This window comes from Lepisma saccharinum, unplaced genomic scaffold, assembly GCF_977018435.1.
Source record: "Lepisma saccharinum unplaced genomic scaffold, izLepSacc3.1 HAP1_SCAFFOLD_275, whole genome shotgun sequence".
NCBI classification, from domain to species: domain Eukaryota; kingdom Metazoa; phylum Arthropoda; class Insecta; order Zygentoma; family Lepismatidae; genus Lepisma; species Lepisma saccharinum.
In genome coordinates this window covers 72,008-89,002 of record NW_028143029.1, presented here as the reverse complement: position 1 = coordinate 89,002, position 16,995 = coordinate 72,008, and the positions used below count along the sequence as shown (strand labels likewise).

The window sequence follows — 16,995 nt, the reverse complement described above, 5'->3', positions numbered from 1 at the left end:
AAACGCAGCTCGTGCGGCGGCTTAGGAAAGAAAAATAAAAAATGATCTCCAGAACACTCTAAATAACACTTTTGATACTGAAATCACCCACCACCTAAGTAATCTAAACGAAAAACACTTATGTAAACCCTCGCCAGAACAACTTTCAGACAATTTTACGTTAAACCACCCCTGCAAATATGAGATAGAATACTCTACCTTGCCACAACAAATTTTATGTAACCCTATACCTGGTCTAAAGCCATGTGCCTTTTTCCTTCCAGAAACTTTTCCACCTCTTCCCCCTTAATAAATATATCTAATCCAGAGTCTCTTCACTCATCCAAAACGACTTCCCCCCAACTGTCCCCCCTAAGCAATGTTGATAATCGCTCCCAGGTACAGTCCCCCTCAAATTTAAACTCATCTTACAGTTACACCTTCGACTTCCCTATTTTGACTCCCACCACCTCGCAGGAATCGCCTAATTTGACTTTTACTCTAACATCAAAACCTCCCCTCCTTTTGGAAAATTCCACCCCAAAACCGAGTCACAGACCCAATTTTGATATTCCCACTCCCCCTGAAAGCCCCTTAAACCCGGAAGCTCCAGCTTTCAAGAGTGCACTTGACCCTGAAGCCCCTCCTTTCCACTCCAAAAAGAACAAATATCCCAATTTTACTAAACCAACTGTCATGCTACCTGCCAAGCCTGATACTCCAAATACCCAAATATCTAAAATCAACCGAGATGATATATATCCAAACTTTGAGCTAAACCTGCGCCTAAGCAGACTAGAAGAACGAGACAACTTAGTTACGGCGATGCGTCTATTGGTCAGAAACAAACACCCGAATGGAAGATCCATAAACTTCCCTTACCCGGAAGCGGTTGACAAAATGCTTCTTAGATGCAGTAACATCCCGGTAGAGCCGGATTATTTACTTGACTTAATGAACCAGGCATTTCAACGAAGAGACCTGGAATTAGATTTGGACGAGATCTACAGAGACTTCGCCAGAGGATTGGGGAGGGTTATTGAGGACACAAGCAAACCCTGGCCACAGTGGAGTTCAGTGATAAGACACTGAATATCAACAACGTGAGCTGCCTACAGATAAACCTAAATGGAGCCGAACTTGCAACCGAGGAAATCTTTATCTATGCTAAAAGAAATCATCATGACTTATTATTTTTTCAGGAACCTTATACTTCAAACGGAAACATAATTCACGCGCCCATAGGAGCCACACTTGTTTATAACAAACACCAAAACGCAAAAGTTGCAATTATATCATTAAATCCTGCAATAAAAATCCTAAAAATAGCGCAATTCTCGGATACGCATGTAAACTGTGTGGAGATTAGCATAGATACCGTAAGCTTTATTGTGGTTAACTGCTATTGTCAGTATAGCCACAATATAGAGCAATACATAAACAAGATTAGAAGGATCTGTGCTGCTTATGCCAACAAGAAAATCTTGTTAACCTTAGATAGTAACTCCTCCTCTCCCCTCTGGTTCGGTAGGGAAATAGACCACAACGGTGAAAAGATGATGGATCTTCTTGCCGAAGCAAATCTAGAAATTCAAAATCAACAGGGAAATCCTCCAACATATAGAGGAAGATCTGGTGCCTCTAGTAATATAGATCTGACTCTAACCAACTCCAAAATGAGCAAGTGCATAACCAACTGGAGAATACTAGACATGGTTACTAGAAGTGACCATAATGTCATTCTTTTTGATTTAGTTTTAAAAAATACAAACACAATTAATTCTGAGCTTAATCCTTCCTATAACTGGAGAAAAACCGACCATACCGCTCTGTTAAACTGCATCACTCTGCCTGAGCACCTTAACAATGTACACACTCTAGATGAATGGGCAATGGAGTTAACCAAACAAATAGACACTGCAGTTAAAGCGTCAACCCCGATAAAGTTCAGAAATAGCCAAAATAAACCCTGGAATAAAAAATTAGCTAAGTTAAGAGAAACGATGCGAAAATCCAGGAAAAGATATCAGCAGATTAATTTACCGGGAGTAAGAGAAATTCTACTGGAAGAATATCGAAAACACAAAAGAAATTATGCAGAAGAGCTTAAAAAATTTAAGGTAAACAACTGGCAAAACTTTGTAAGTAAAAATCTAAACAAGGATAAATGGGGACTACCGTACAAAATTTTAACTAATAAAATTAACGGGGATCGAGGGATCACCACAATCAAAAGACCTGATGGCTCAATATCCACGAATACAGAGGAAACAGCCTGGACCCTGTTGAACAGCCTCCTGCCAGATGACGATGAAAATACGGATAATCGGGAAAATGAAATTACAAGACGGAGTATAGGACATTATCCAAATAACAATCCGATTCTCCCTTTCACCACTGAGGAAGTCCTACAGGAACTACAAACTATGAAAAGCTACAAAGCTCCAGGGCCAGACGGCATTCCTGCGGGAATCATTAAAATATCCATTCCAAAAACATTAAACTTTATAACTGAATTGTTCAATCTATGTTTGGCAAATAAACACTTTCCAAACCCGTGGAAGGAAGGCAATCTCGTTGTGTTAAAAAAAGAAGGTAAAACTGATGATACTGACCCAAAATCATATCGGCCAATCTGCCTATTAAACAACATAGGAAAACTACTAGAAAAACTAATAAACAAAAGACTACAAGAATTTTTAAGAATGGTGCAGAATAGTGGTGCTCAATATGGTTTTACAAAGGGATGCTCCACGGAAGACGCTATTAACTCTCTAAAGAATGCTGTGTCAGTCTCAAATAGGAAAATTGCTATAATCATCTTCATAGACATTAAAGGGGCTTTTGATAATCTATGGTGGCCTCACCTCTTTGCCACATTAAAACAACTTAATTGTCCCGTAACACTAATTCAAATACTGGAAAGCTACTGCTACAACAGAAGGGTCCACTATAACCTAAACGGCATAAAAATATCAAAGATACTATCAAAGGGATGTCCTCAGGGATCCGTTCTGGGTCCCCACCTCTGGAATATCAACTTGGAGCCGTGTTTGAAATTATTGGAGAACAATAATAATGTAGATAAAGTAATAGCATACGCGGATGACGTGACTCTCATTTGCACAGGCAACTCAAGAGCACAAATTGAATTCAAAGCCAACAATGCCCTCGAAGAATTATTAAAATGGTGTCGGAGCGCAAAATTGGAACTCTCAGCAACAAAAACTAAATACCTTTTTGCCAAAGGCAAAATTAGTAATAATAGAAACCCAACAATCAAAATATCAGGCAAAAACGTTCAAAGTGCCAGTGTTGTAGATTACCTAGGAGTCAGATTCGAGGAGGGAATGAAATTTAGTGAACACATCAACTACATAACAACGAAAGCAGAAACAGCAATGATGAAACTTATTAGGCTTTCTTCACAGGACTTCAATATACATCCGAACATCATGACAACGTATGTCAAAACAATTTACAATCAAATTATCACTTATGCTTCCTCGGTCTGGGTGGAGAGTCTAGTATATAAGAAAAACGTTAAAACACTTAGAGCATCGCAGAGAAGAATTCTTATGAGAACATCCGGTGCGTTTGGAACTACGTCGACCGAGGCGGTTCTAGTGGTCACAGGACATCGTCCAATTGACATAGAAGCCAAATGGAAAGCAGCCAAATACTTCTTCAAGAAAGGCGATGAACACAAACTAGTGAAAATCACTGGAGCCTTCTATCCAACTCTCCAAGAAATAAACAATAAACTTAATATTGTGTGGCAAAAAGAATGGGAAGAAAGTACTAACGGGAGAAGAACCTTCAGCTTCATCCCATCTATAAACATTCCGCTACCCACATGTGATCAACCAATCAGGGGTCTCATGCAATTTTTGACAGGGCATGGTCCTTTCGGGACACATCTTTGCCGGATTGGGAGCAGGGCTACTCCGGTTTGTGTTGCGTGTGGTTCACTAGAGGATTCACCGGAACACAAAACCTTTTTTTGTCCAGCGGCGGACGATCAAATAAAACTACTGCGTAAGGAACTTCCAACTTTTAATGTCACCATCCTAATTGGACCTAAACAAATAGAAAATCTAGGTCGTCTAACGAACAAAATCTCGAATGAAGAGCTAAGAAACAAATATTGCCTTCTTCTGCCGGCGCCTCTGCATCTAACAACACTAGTCCGATTCCCAACAGGGGTAAGGACAGACACCAACCTCCAAGACAAAACAGACATGGAAATATTAGCACACGAACTTCCAGTGAAGAAACAGCTAATAACCAGGATGAGGAAGCGCCGATTGGTGCCACAAGAAGGAAATACTACTTTGTTTCCAACGGACGCAAGGAAGCAGCTGAGAGAAGACGGATACGACCAGTGCGGCAACCGGAGGAGTCCCACAAAGAATATATGAAAAGAGTTGTGGCTTCAAGATCTACCAACTAAATCCAGAGACAGGTTTCTTGAATATACTGGTATCCCAGTATATTTAGTACCGGTATCCGGTACTTAATCTTAAAGTAATTTTATAATAAACTAATTTCAATAAACATAAAATGAAAATTTTACAATATAATAGTTTTCAAACTTTAAGTAACAAATAACAGGGCTGAAGTGATGTCATTATCGGCCGTTTAAATTTTTTTTTTTTTTTTTTTTAAATTTATAGTTAATTAAAGCTTATTGTTAAACCCTATTTTGAATTAACTCTTTATTACTCTTGTTTTCTTTATTTTGATTAAAATTTTTTTATTTTAATTGTACTACTAAATGCAGATTCGTAGTAACATAACCGACTGATCAAAGTGGTAAACATTTCCTCCGGGAAAGGGAGTAGTCGCCGGGGAGGGAAACACCAGCCTCTGAGGTGAGCAATTCCCAAACAGCTACAAACTACAATGAAGGTCCTCAACCTTTGCGGTTCCGTCCCTGGCGGCTGGTCCTAGGACCCGGCAAAATAATATTATAGATTCCGGAAGTCCGGAATCCGATATTCAGCGGGTAAAATCTACTAAAAACTATACAAACAAATTTTCAGTAAAATATTAAGCAGGTAACAAATAAATTTTTCTGCTGTGTATTGTATCTTGAGGTATTAGACTAATTTTGTATCAATATATGCTTTATGTTAGTTAATTATTGTATGTAATCATATATATATATATGTTTGTATGTTTATTATGTATGTAACAACAACTTAACAATAAAGGTATGGCACAACAATATAGGGGGAACCGTAATACGAAAAACTGCCGTCCCAGTTTATATCAGAGGCACTGGGACATAGCGCATGCCCTCGAAAGTATGCGGGTGGAGGTTTGGATACTTTCGGGGGTTCCCCCCATATTGTCTGTCCCTACCTACTGTCTAGCGAAACCACAGCCAAGGGAACGGGCTTGGAGAATGTCAGCGGGGAAAGAAGACCCTGTTGAGCTTGACTCTAGTCTGCCGCTGTCGGGAGACGTGACGAGGTGTAGCATAAGTGGGAGGGCTCCTTCGGGTGCCCGCCGGTGAAATACCACTACTCTCACGGTTTCCCGACTCACCCGGTTGGGCGGGACGCGGGCGTCGGGGCTCCGGCCTCGTCGCACGCCGTTCACGAACCAAGGCCCCACCGGCCGGCCGTGCCTCGCGTGCGGACCGGCCAAGGGGCCGACCCGATCCGGGGACAACGGCAGGCGGGGAGTTCGTCTGGGGCGGAACATCTGTCAAAGGATAACGCAGGTGTCCTAAGGGCGGCTCACCGAGGCCAGAAACCTCGGGTGGAGCGAAAGGGCAAAAGCCGCCCTGATCCGCACCCTCAGTACGGGTGGGACCCGGGAAACCGGGGCCTATCGATCCTCCCCGTCCGAAGGATCTTCGGCGGGAGGTGACAGAAAAGTTACCACAGGGATAACTGGCTCGTGGCCGCCAAGCGTTCATAGCGACGCGGCTTTTTGATCCTTCGATGTCGGCTCTTCTTACCGTGGGGACGCAGCGCTCCCCGAGCGTATGATTGTTCACCAACCAACAAGGAACGTGAGCTGGGTTTAGACCGTCGCGAGACAGGTTAGTTTTATCCTCCTGGCGTTGCGAACGCGGCCAAGGTAATCCCGGTCGGTACGAGAGGAACCCCAGGTTCGGACCAATGGTACCGCGCCGGTTCGATCGAACCTTGGTGCGAAGCTACGTCCGACGGCTGAAGCCTGAACGCCTCTAAGGCCGAAGCCGTGCCCGGAGCTGCGTGACCGTGGGTCCCTGCACTCTGAAAGGCAGAACCACCAACGCTGGACCCCTTCGCCGGGGACCGGTAAGGCGGGGAGCCAGCGACCACCCCCCAAAAACCGGGGGGTGAGGCTCCCCGCGAGCAGTGCCATCGAGACTCCGCCCACTTGCCCCACTGACCGAGGTCTTTGGGAACCTAGATGGGGATTCAAGGGGTAATCAAGCACTCGGAAGTTGGGACCCTGAACCACTCGTAGACGACTTGAGTATCTGGCGGGGCGTCGTGAGCGGTGAAGCCTCCGTACGGTGGCGACCCGTTGAAAGGCAGCCCTCGCTTGCAGGTTCGTGCTGTCGGCTGCACGGCACCTGAAAAGCAGGCTCCTACTTTCAGGAGGTCCCTCCGGGGACCTCCGCCGGGAGTCCAGACCCCAGTTTCGACCGGGGGAGGACACCCAAAACCGGCAGCCGGCACCTTAACTGGTGCTGCGCACCGGGGCTTCCAGCATGTGGCGGATAGCTGGACTTGGGGTTTATCACCCAGCCGACCAAAGGACTGACAACCCAGGTTAACCTGGGAGTGCGGAACCGCTTGGAGAACGTCAGCGGCGGGGAAAGAAGGCCCTGTTGAGCTTGACTCTAGCCTGCCGCTGTCGGGAGACGTGACGAGGTGTAGCATAAGTGAGGGCTCCTTCGGGTGCCCGCCGGTGAAATACCACAATGTAAGTGACAGGCACTTGGAAATGTGCATTCATGAATGAATGCAATGCGTGAGTCTGCCACCTTGGAACCTGATGTTGAGCCTTTCTATGACGGTATCTATATAATAGAAACTTGAGGAGGCGACATACTGCCCGGTTCCTGCCAGGAGCACATCACCGGCGCGGGGGAGCGAAGAGAGCTCTCCCTTCTCCGGCTCGGCGGTCCCAACGTTTGGTTGGAGATCGGCGAGCATTCGGAGGCGCTTCGGTTGGTCGGCTTGGTGCTGTCCATTCCTCGGATGTGACTCTACACGGCGGTGGACACTTAGGAAGGCCTTCTGGGCCTTCCCACGGGGGTCACCCTTACTAATAAGGGCGATCCCCAAGCATGTGGCGTATAGCCGGACTTGGGGTTTGTGGGGAACAGATTGCGTTGTACCTATAACCCAGCCGCCCAAATGCTTTAGATTCTAGTCGGCCTTCGAGGACGGGACCTATATAATAGGAGCTTGAGTTGGCCAAATTCAAGTATGTGCCAAATGAGGGTCCAACTTTGGTAGGGTGACGGTGGAAGTAAGCGTTCCTCACTATTCCGTGCCGCCGAGGGGCCCTTGGTAGGTGGTACGATGGATGCTGTAGGTGGCCGAAAAATCCTCGCCTTCTTTGCGAAAGGCCACTCGCGGAGAGGTTTGGTTCTGTCATCCCTATCGTCGTTGGAACCAGATTTGAGCACTTGCTGAAATTGAGAGAATCCGCACTCTCGCAAGAAAGACCGATGCCTGCCAAGCATCTTAAACGAATGCAGTTGGCCGACCAAGGTGAGCCACTGCAAGCAAGGTTTGACCACTTGCTGAAAGCGAGAAAATCCGCACTCTCGCAAGAAAGATCGATGCCTGCCAAGCATCTTAAACGAATGCAGTTGGCCGACCAAGGTGAGCCACTGCAAGCAAGATGGGTACTTGCTAAGAACAGATCCGCGCGGAGTTCGTGATGTCGGTTTCACGGCACCCGGCGGTTTCTGTCTGTCTCTTTAAGGATGCCCCCTCGGGGCATTCGCCGGGAGTACAGACCCCGGCCGGTTTCGGCCGGCTGGGGGAGGACACCCAAACCGGCAGCCGGCACCTTAACTGGTGCTGCGCACCGGGGCTTCCAGCATGTGGCGGATAGCTGGACTTGGGGTTTTTGGGTCCGTGTACGGCACGGGATCCTACAACCCAGCCGACCAAAATACTGACACCCCAGGTTAACCTGGGAGTGCGGAAAGACTTGGACAATGTCAGCGGCGGGGAAAGAAGACCTTGTTGAGCTTGACTCTAGCCTGCCGCTGTCGGGAGACGTGACGAGGTGTAGCATAAGTGAGGGCTCCTTCGGGTGCCCGCCGGTGAAATACCACCAATCCCGACGGTCGGCTCTTGCTGTAGAGCACTGGAAATTGGCGTTGATGGTGCTTGGTGGAGGTAGGAGAATGCGGATGATTCTGCAATGAATAGCAATCGGTGCAGGGTAGCCGAGTGCTGGGCTGAAGAGAGTGTCGTCGTTAAGACATACACTTGCGGAGCTTGAGACTCTAGTCTGCACGTGTGTGCCTCCTTGAATCGAGCCTTCGAGGACGGGACCTATATAATAGGAGCTTGAGTTGGCTGTTCAAGTATGACGCCCTGGAACTCGTCGGCAATCTTCCGTAGCTCACCGCCTTCACATCGAGCTGACGCCAGTGACGTGGAGAGTCACATCCGAGTAATGCTCAGCACCGACGCGGGGGAAAATTATTCTCCCGCAGTTACCAGTTTACTTGGTGACATCCGATCCAATGTTTGTATAGGTGTGCAATTTTCTCTCTAAAAGAAAGTTGACAGGGCTTGCCCGGCAGTCACATCCATCGGCAGCGCAGGTGCGCGCAATGTTTCCACCGAAGTGGAGAGTCACAGCCAGGCCAAGTGTAGCAATATAACCTGATTGAACAGATCCGCGCGGAGTTCGTGATGTCGGTTTCACGGCACTCGGCGGTTTCTGTCTGTCTCTTTAAGGATGCCCCCTCGGGGCATTCGCCGGGAGTACAGACCCCGGCCGGTTTCGGCCGGCTGGGGGAGAACTTCCAAACCGGCGGCCGGCACGCATGTATCGGTCGCCGGGGCTTCCAGCATGTGGCGGATAGCTGGACTTGGGGTTTTTGGGTCCGTGTACGGCACGGGATCCTACAACCCAGCCGACCAAAATACTGACACCCCAGGTTAACCTGGGAGTGCGGAAAGACTTGGACAATGTCAGCGGCGGGGAAAGAAGACCTTGTTGAGCTTGACTCTAGCCTGCCGCTGTCGGGAGACGTGACGAGGTGTAGCATAAGTGAGGGCTCCTTCGGGTGCCCGCCGGTGAAATACCACAATGTAAGTGAGGGCTCCTTCGGATGCCCGCCGGTGAAATACCACCAATCCCGACGGTCGGCTCTCGCTGTAGAGCACTGGAAATTGACCGGCACTTGTAAATGTGCCGGCAGATAGAGGTGTCTTGTGCAGTTAGGTTGAGCTTAACTGTAGAGCACCGGACCAAAAGCACGTTAATAATGATTGAAATTGACCGGCACTTGTGCCGGCCAGCATTCAACCGTATATCGGTTGATTGAGCTTAAGACTCTAGTCGCATTTAATGAAAGTGCATGAATGAATGAATGTAATGGAGTAGGAGGGCTTCCACGCGGAGCTCTCCGCCGGAGGTTCAGACCCCGGCCGGTTTCGGCCGGCTGGGGGAGAACTTCCAAACCGGCGGCCGGCACGCATGTATCGGTCGCCGGGGCTTCCGGCATGTGGCGGATCGCTGGACTTCGGGATTTTAGGGTATCCCCGTGACTTGGGGGCCCTACGACCCAGCCGACCAAAAGACATGTATCCCAGTTTAGCTCGCTGTAGAGCACTGGAACTTGCAAATGTGCAGTTAGGCACTTGTGCCGGCCAGCATTCAACCGTATATCGGTTGATGGAGCTAAAGACTAGTCGCATTTAATGAAAGTGCATGAATGAATGCAATGTTTGGTTAACGCTCACACCTCCTGTGTTGATGGTGCTTCGCAGAGTCGCAAACCCATACGAATGCTGTGCGGCGAGAAGTTTGTGGAGAAGGTTTATTCACCCAGCACCTTTACTTTTAACGGTAATGTGTGGAGCAAAACCCGAATAGAAAGTAAAGCTGGGAAGAAAACAGAGGAGGATGATATTGTGTCACTCCCACATTGCGTTGCTTGTACAAGTTTCTTGGGAAGCTTCATTCTCCCAGAATTTTTGCCATTAACGGCAATCTCTGGAGCAAAAGCCGAATAGAAAGTAAAGCTGGGAAGAAAACAGAGGAGGATGATATTGTGTCACTGCCACATTGCGTTGCCTGTACAAGTTTCTTGGGAAGCTTTATTGTCCCAGAATTTTTGCCTTTAACGGTAATCTCTGGAGCAAAAGCCGAATAGAAAGTCAAGCTGGGAAGAAAACGGAGGAGGATGATATTGTGTCAATGCCACATTGCCTTGCTTGTACAAGTTTCTTGGGAAGATTCATTCTCCCAGAATGTTTGCCTTTGACGGCAATCTCTGGAGCAAAAGCCGAATAGAAAGTCAAGCTGGGAAGAAAACGGAGGAGGATGATATTGTGTCAATGCCACATTGCCTTGCTTGTACAAGTTTCTTGGGAAGCTTCATTCTCCCAGATCTTTTGCCTTTGACGGTAATCTCTGGAGCAAAAGCCGAATAGAAAGTCAAGCTGGGAAGAAAACGTAGGAGGATGATATTGTGTCCCTGCCACATTGCCTTGCTTGTACAAGTTTCTTGGGAAGATATATTCTCCCAGAATTTTTGCCTTTCACGGCAATCTCTGGAGCAAAAGCCGAATAGAAAGTCAAGCTGGGAAGAAAACAGAGCCACATTGCGTTGCTTGTACAAGTTTCTTGGGAAGCTTCATTCTCCCAGAATTTTTGCCATTAACGGCAATCTCTGGAGCGAAAGCCGAATAGAAAGTCAAGCTGGGAAGAAAACAGAGGGGGAGAATTGTTTGTGTGTGTGTGCCTTTGCCACATTACCGTGCTTTTAGAAGTTTGTCGAGAAGCTTCATTCACCCAGAAATTTTACCTTTGACGGTAATCTATGGAGCAAAAGCCGAATAGAAAGTCAAGCTGGGAAGAAAACAGAGCCACATTGCGTTGCCTGTACAAGTTTCTTGGGAAGCTTCATTCTCCCAGAATTTTTGCCTTTAACGGCAACCTGGGAGTGCAGAAACGCTTGGAGAATGTCAGCGGCGGGGAAAGAATGCCCTGTTGAGCTTGACTCTAGCCTGCCGCTGTCGGGAGACGTGACGAGGTGTAGCATAAGTGAGGGCTCCTTCGGGTGCCCGCCGGTGAAATACGACGAAGTAAGTGACAGGCTCCGTCGGGTGCCCGGGAAGAAAACAGAGGAGGATGATATTGTGTCACTGCCACATTGCGTTGCTTGTACAAGTTTCTTGGGAAGCTTCATTCTCCCAGAATTTTTGCCATTAACGATAATCTCTGGAGCAAAAGCCGAATAGAATTTCAAGCTGGGAAGAAAACGGAGGAGGAGAATTGTTTGTTTGTGTGCGTGCCTTTGTTACATTTCGGTGCTTTTACAAGTTTGTGGAGAAGCTTCATTCACCCAGAATTTTTACTTTTAACGGTAATCTGTGGAGCAAATCCCGCATAGAAAGTAAAGCTTGGAAGAAAACAGAGTGTGTGCGTGTCATTGCCACATTGCGGTGCTTGTACAAGTTGAACGTCATTTCTTCTTGCTGTGCTCTCGCTTTCGCCAAGAAAGTTTAGTTTTTTATTATTATTATTTGTTGCAAGTTTTACACTACATCGATCAGTAATTTTCCCAAGGTGCATAGTTAGCCTTTTTAAGCTGAAAGCAAACTTTATCACTGTAATTTTTTGCGAAGGAAACACGTTTATTTCTGACAGCATCCGAACGAGCACACTTGGGATTTTTGCTTCCAAAAAATTACTCTAGCCTTTGCGCTTAACTTCCCTTGCTTTAATTATTGTAGTATAATGTTGCATCTTCCATCCTATCGAATTTTGAAACATTCCCGCCAAAAGTGACTTTTCAATTCAAACTTGAAAACCGTTCAAATTCAGTATTTACACTGAATTTCAAATGGAGAATCAAACATGGTCACCCATGGTCTCTCGCTTCATTTTTGGGTTAAAGAAACCGTTTATAGGGTGTTTGCTGCACAGATGGCTGGGAAGTAGACTTTCGACACTCGATGGTGGGAGAAACCGGTCTTGCACCTGCTTTGGGAGTCCAGCTACATTTCTCCCCCACCCCTCCCTTCTTCTTCGGCCGGTCGGTCGCGTAAATCCGATTGACTGACCAAAAAATTACCTCGTAATTTAAATTCGAACTGGAAATCTTCCTTGGGCAACCGTTTCTTATTCCCTTCATTGTATTGCTTGTCTTGGAGCTGAAAGGAAGCGAATCCAAAATCTCAAGATGGATTTCAGGTGAGTGTGTGGATTTTAAAATGCGCTATTTGTTGTGTTATTTTGTGCCACGCGCATAACGATGTCTTTTCATTAAACGAATACCTTTCTTCTCCAACAGTAACGATCCTATGCTGCCGAATTATGCAACGCCAGTCGAAGGAGGCCTTACCGACGAAGATATTAAATTCCTGGACTCCATTTCCGGCGAATTGGTGCAACTTGAACTTGACAAGAGGGAGTTACGAATCCCAGAACCCGAGAACATGTCTGTGGAGCAACTGGAAAGATCCTTGAAGATCGTAGAGGAGTTAATAGTAAGTTGAGTACGGTAACAGAGACGATGTTTCACGTGTATTTTCGTGTGTGCAATCTTTTAAAATGATGTTGCCGTTTCTACAGCTATTTTGTTTTCATTCTTGTCTTTGCAGCGACAAGAAACAGAGCAGTTCCCACCGCAACAACATATAGAGGAGGTGATGCCCGAACAACAACAACAACTTGAGGCTCCGGCTCCCCCACCTCTACCCGCACTGAAAGAGAAGAGGAACAACATAAGGCGCAAGGTGAGTAATTCCTTGAAATTCAAATGTTCCCTCTCTGCCTGTATTTAATTGTAAATCGATAAATCTATGCGTGTCAGTGTTAAACTCATGCCTTTGTCTTCCCTCCTTGTGTTTTTCAGAAGATCTGCCCAGAGTGCGGGGAGGACTCTACTACAGTTACGCGACACCTGCGGAGGAGGCACTCTTACTCGAGGAAGATGATGGAGATGTACTTTGCCTCCTCCGAGGGGAAGAGGAGAATAAGGAATGCTGGCCGCCGCCTCAGGTGTAGGATGGAGGGCTGCCAGGGGACTGTTGTGAAGATGGGGCAGCATCTTGTACAACAGCACGGGATGGTGAAGGGGACGAGAGAATATAAGGATATGATGGCCCTTTCCAGAGGCTGGGTTCGGGCATCATAGGAGACGACGGATTATTTTATAAATGTGTTTAATTTCTTGGTTTCTTTGTTTTTGTTATTATCTTGATCAATATTTTTTTGAATAATTTCTCTAATTCAAAATATGTTATGCATTTTTTCTTCTATTGATATTTTTATAAAATTTGGTATTTCCCATATTTATTTTAATTGTGTTTGATTGTTTTTATTTAAAAAATAAAAGTATATTTACGTTTTAAAAACTGTACGTAAGGAATTTTATTTAAACCAGTTTTTGCTTCTTGTTTTTGTAATAAACATTTTGGTTTTGTTAAAGGTTAAAGAAATGAAATACATATAACAGTGATGATATAACCGTGGTTGATGATGATCGAATTGTTGTTTTTAGTCCACTTTATGCACAGAAAGACTAATCAGGACTGGACTTCATGCACAGAAAGGCTAATCAGGACTGGACCTACAGTTTAAAGTGGGACCCGAACCATTTAGCTTAATCGGAAAAATGAATATTTAATTGTTGTCTCAAGTCCACTTTATGCACAGAAAGGCTAATCAGGACTGGACCTACAGTTTAAACTGGGACTCGAACCATTTAGTTTAATCGCAAAAATGAATATTTAATTGTTGTCTCAAGTCCACTTTATGCACAGAAAGGCTAATCAGGACTGGACCTACAGTTTAAAGTGGGACTCGAACCATTTGGTTTAATCGCAAAAATGAATATTTAATTGTTAAGTCCACTTTATGCACAGAAAGGCCAATCAGGACTGGACCTACAGTTTAAAGTGGGATCCTATATAAGCACAGTTTCCATTGAGGCAGAAATGCTGTAGCGTCCTTGCGACTCCATCGAAGCACAAATCATGTAGCGTGCTCTGGGAGCACAGTGAACATGGAAACACAAAGCCTACGTTCGAGCGTGCTTATCCTCAGTTGACGTCTCTGCAACCTCTTGAAGAGGTCTCTCTTCTATAGCTGGAGCAAGACGGTGAGCGGTCACGGTGGAATTTGATCTGGCACCTCCTCTGGATGGTGAGTTTAATCTTCGTTTTAAGTGAAGGTAGTGATTCAACATTCTGCATTGGTTTAGACACGTTTACAGCATTTTATCCGAATATTTGTTCTCATTCAAAATATCAACTTTCTGCATTGTTTTAAAGCACTTTCGCATCTGCCTTTCGTCATTCCGCAACACCTGGGGTGATATGATTGACAGCTTTATCTGGGTACACTTGTAATCCTCTTACCTGTATGTGCTCTTTAGGTTTCATTGTGAATGAAAATGGTAATTAAGATGTAAAGTAAAGTTTTGCTTTCTTTTGTCTCCAGGAAAGCAAGCGTGCACGCAACAGGAAGGTGTGCCCGGCTTGCGGAATTTCCATGATGGACGTCCCGAGGCATCTCCGAAACAAACACGGATGGAGCCGCGAGAAGTCTTCTGCATTCCGTTACTTGCCAAGCTCTTTGAGGAAAAGCATTCAAAAGAGACGTTTGAAAGTTTGCCCGATTTCCGGCTGCCCTGCTAAGGTGAGGAGGTTGGACCAGCATGCGGTGGTGGTTCACGGATACGACAGGAGTTCCAAGGACTACAGAGGTCTGCTTGCAGAGGAGCGGAGAAGGAGAGTCGACGCAAGCTCGTGCCGAGAGGATGAAGATGGTGCTGGTGGAGAATATGAAGAGGATGTAGTGGATGCAAGATCTGTGATATCGGAACGATTGTATGCAGATTTTCGGTCGTGGCTTGGGACGCTGGATGGCGGGCTCGTAAGGGAACGTCGGATAGTGGATCAACATGCATTTCAGGCAAAGTCGGCGATTGACTTTGCTTGCTTGGAACATCTGAACGAGTTAGCTTCGGCTCGAGGGATCTCCAAGACTAGAGCTTTTTTCGAAGACAGCCTGGCCGACCGAAGACCGGGAACTTGCCTCTCCTACCTCGGTTCTCTGTCGAACCTTGTGAAATTTGCGCTGCAGCGGAAATTGGTTTCTTCCGAGCAAGCTGGATGCTGTCTGGGTCACTACCAGAAGTGGGCAAAGTCGTTCCGAGTTCTGGAGAAGAAGAGGCGATCCCAGGTAATGGAAATAGAACAGAAAAATGCCGTAACCCCCGAAAATGTGTCAAAGTTTGAAAATGGGCCGGTATCCCGGCGCTTCGAGGAGATTCTGCGGAAGGTAACTTCGGACGAAAGCTTCACGCCATCAAGAGCTGATCGCACCACTGTCCGCAACTACTTGTTGTTGCAGATTCTACTCTCCACCGCGCAAAGGCCGTCAGCAATAGTAAACATGACACTGAAGGAATTACAGGAGACTTCCTGCTTGCAGGTACAGGTGGAGGAAGGGAAACGTGATGTGCACGTCATTAGAGTTCATGATCACAAGACGGCGGCACACTGTGGACCAGCTAACATTTGCGTCACCCAAAAAGTGTACGGCCATTTGAAGACCTACGTTGAAAACATTAGACCCGGCTGTTTCCCCGATCACGACTTTGTCTTCGTTACCGACGGAGGGAAGAGGATGTCGGTTTCCCAATTTTCACACTGCATACAGAGTATATGGGCCCAGGCTGGGTGCAACACCAAGATTACCTCCAGGGTTATGAGAAAGACTGCTGTTTCTCTTGTACACTCCCAAGCGCCGAACGAAAGGAGCGATCTGGCAGGTTTGATGAGCCATTCGCTCACCACGGCTGAGAACACTTACAAGTTTTACACGCGTCCCTACCAGAGTGCTTTAACATCGGTAACCCTTCAAAACATGCTGAGGAAACCAACCAGAGCACCACACTCGGATGCAATAAGAAATGAGGACATTCAGCCTTTGTGAAATTGACACGTGTATGTTTCAGTTTGGGTTGTGGCGCAGTGTAATTTGAAATATGTTTGAACAAATGTATAATTATCTCTCATCTATAGTATAATTTGAAATAAGGCTAGATCGATCGTTCAAGTAGCACAAGTCACGGTCTCCAGAGTACACCCTGATCTTTGCGACTCCCTGTTTGACTTTTGGCATCCCTTAACTTCGCTTATAAAAAGAAGCGTGTCATCTTCTCTCTGTTGCATTTGGGGTTTGTGCTACTTTCCGCACAGTTCTTTGAGCTTCATGGAGGAACCTAAAGACCAATGCACCTCGGTGAGCAGCGATGCTGTTGCACCCATCGACAAATTTGAGGGAGAAGGTGGATTCTTGCGAGTCCTGCCTCACCAGGCAGAGGAAGTTGGCCGCATCGAGTTGGAAGGCCTGAAGCCGGGGGAGACCGAAAGCGTTCAAACTCTAACCACTCTCCCAGAGTTGCAGGAAACGGAGTCAAACTCGCTAGTTCCAAAGGATGTCGCCTTTACGATGGGACTCTTGCGAGCGTACAGAAGGATCAAGGAAAAGGCCATGGTAATTTTTTTACTTTCATTCCCTGTGCGTGTATTCAAGTGTGAAGTTTTCTTTCTAATCAATCTATATTATAATTGTAATAATTTATCTTGATATAGTAACTTTTTGTTACATTTGTTTGTATGCTTGCTTACTTATATTTCATTTATCACGTATTAAAAACATCATTCTTACGTATTTAGTACACATTACAACGTGCATTTGGGCATGATTGTTTTGCACCAGGTACTTGCTCCCATTGTTGCTTACTCCTTTGAATGGTGTTCTATTCCACGTAAACTCAGAGTCCATTTT

General features: G+C 46.1%; 1 pseudogene; it reads left to right on the top strand.

Annotated features, from left to right (window-relative positions):
* The first annotated feature begins 4,940 nt into the window (after positions 1-4,940).
* LOC145982644 (large subunit ribosomal RNA) lies at positions 4,941-6,535 on the top strand (annotated as a pseudogene).
* Positions 6,536-16,995: the final 10,460 nt, after the last annotated feature.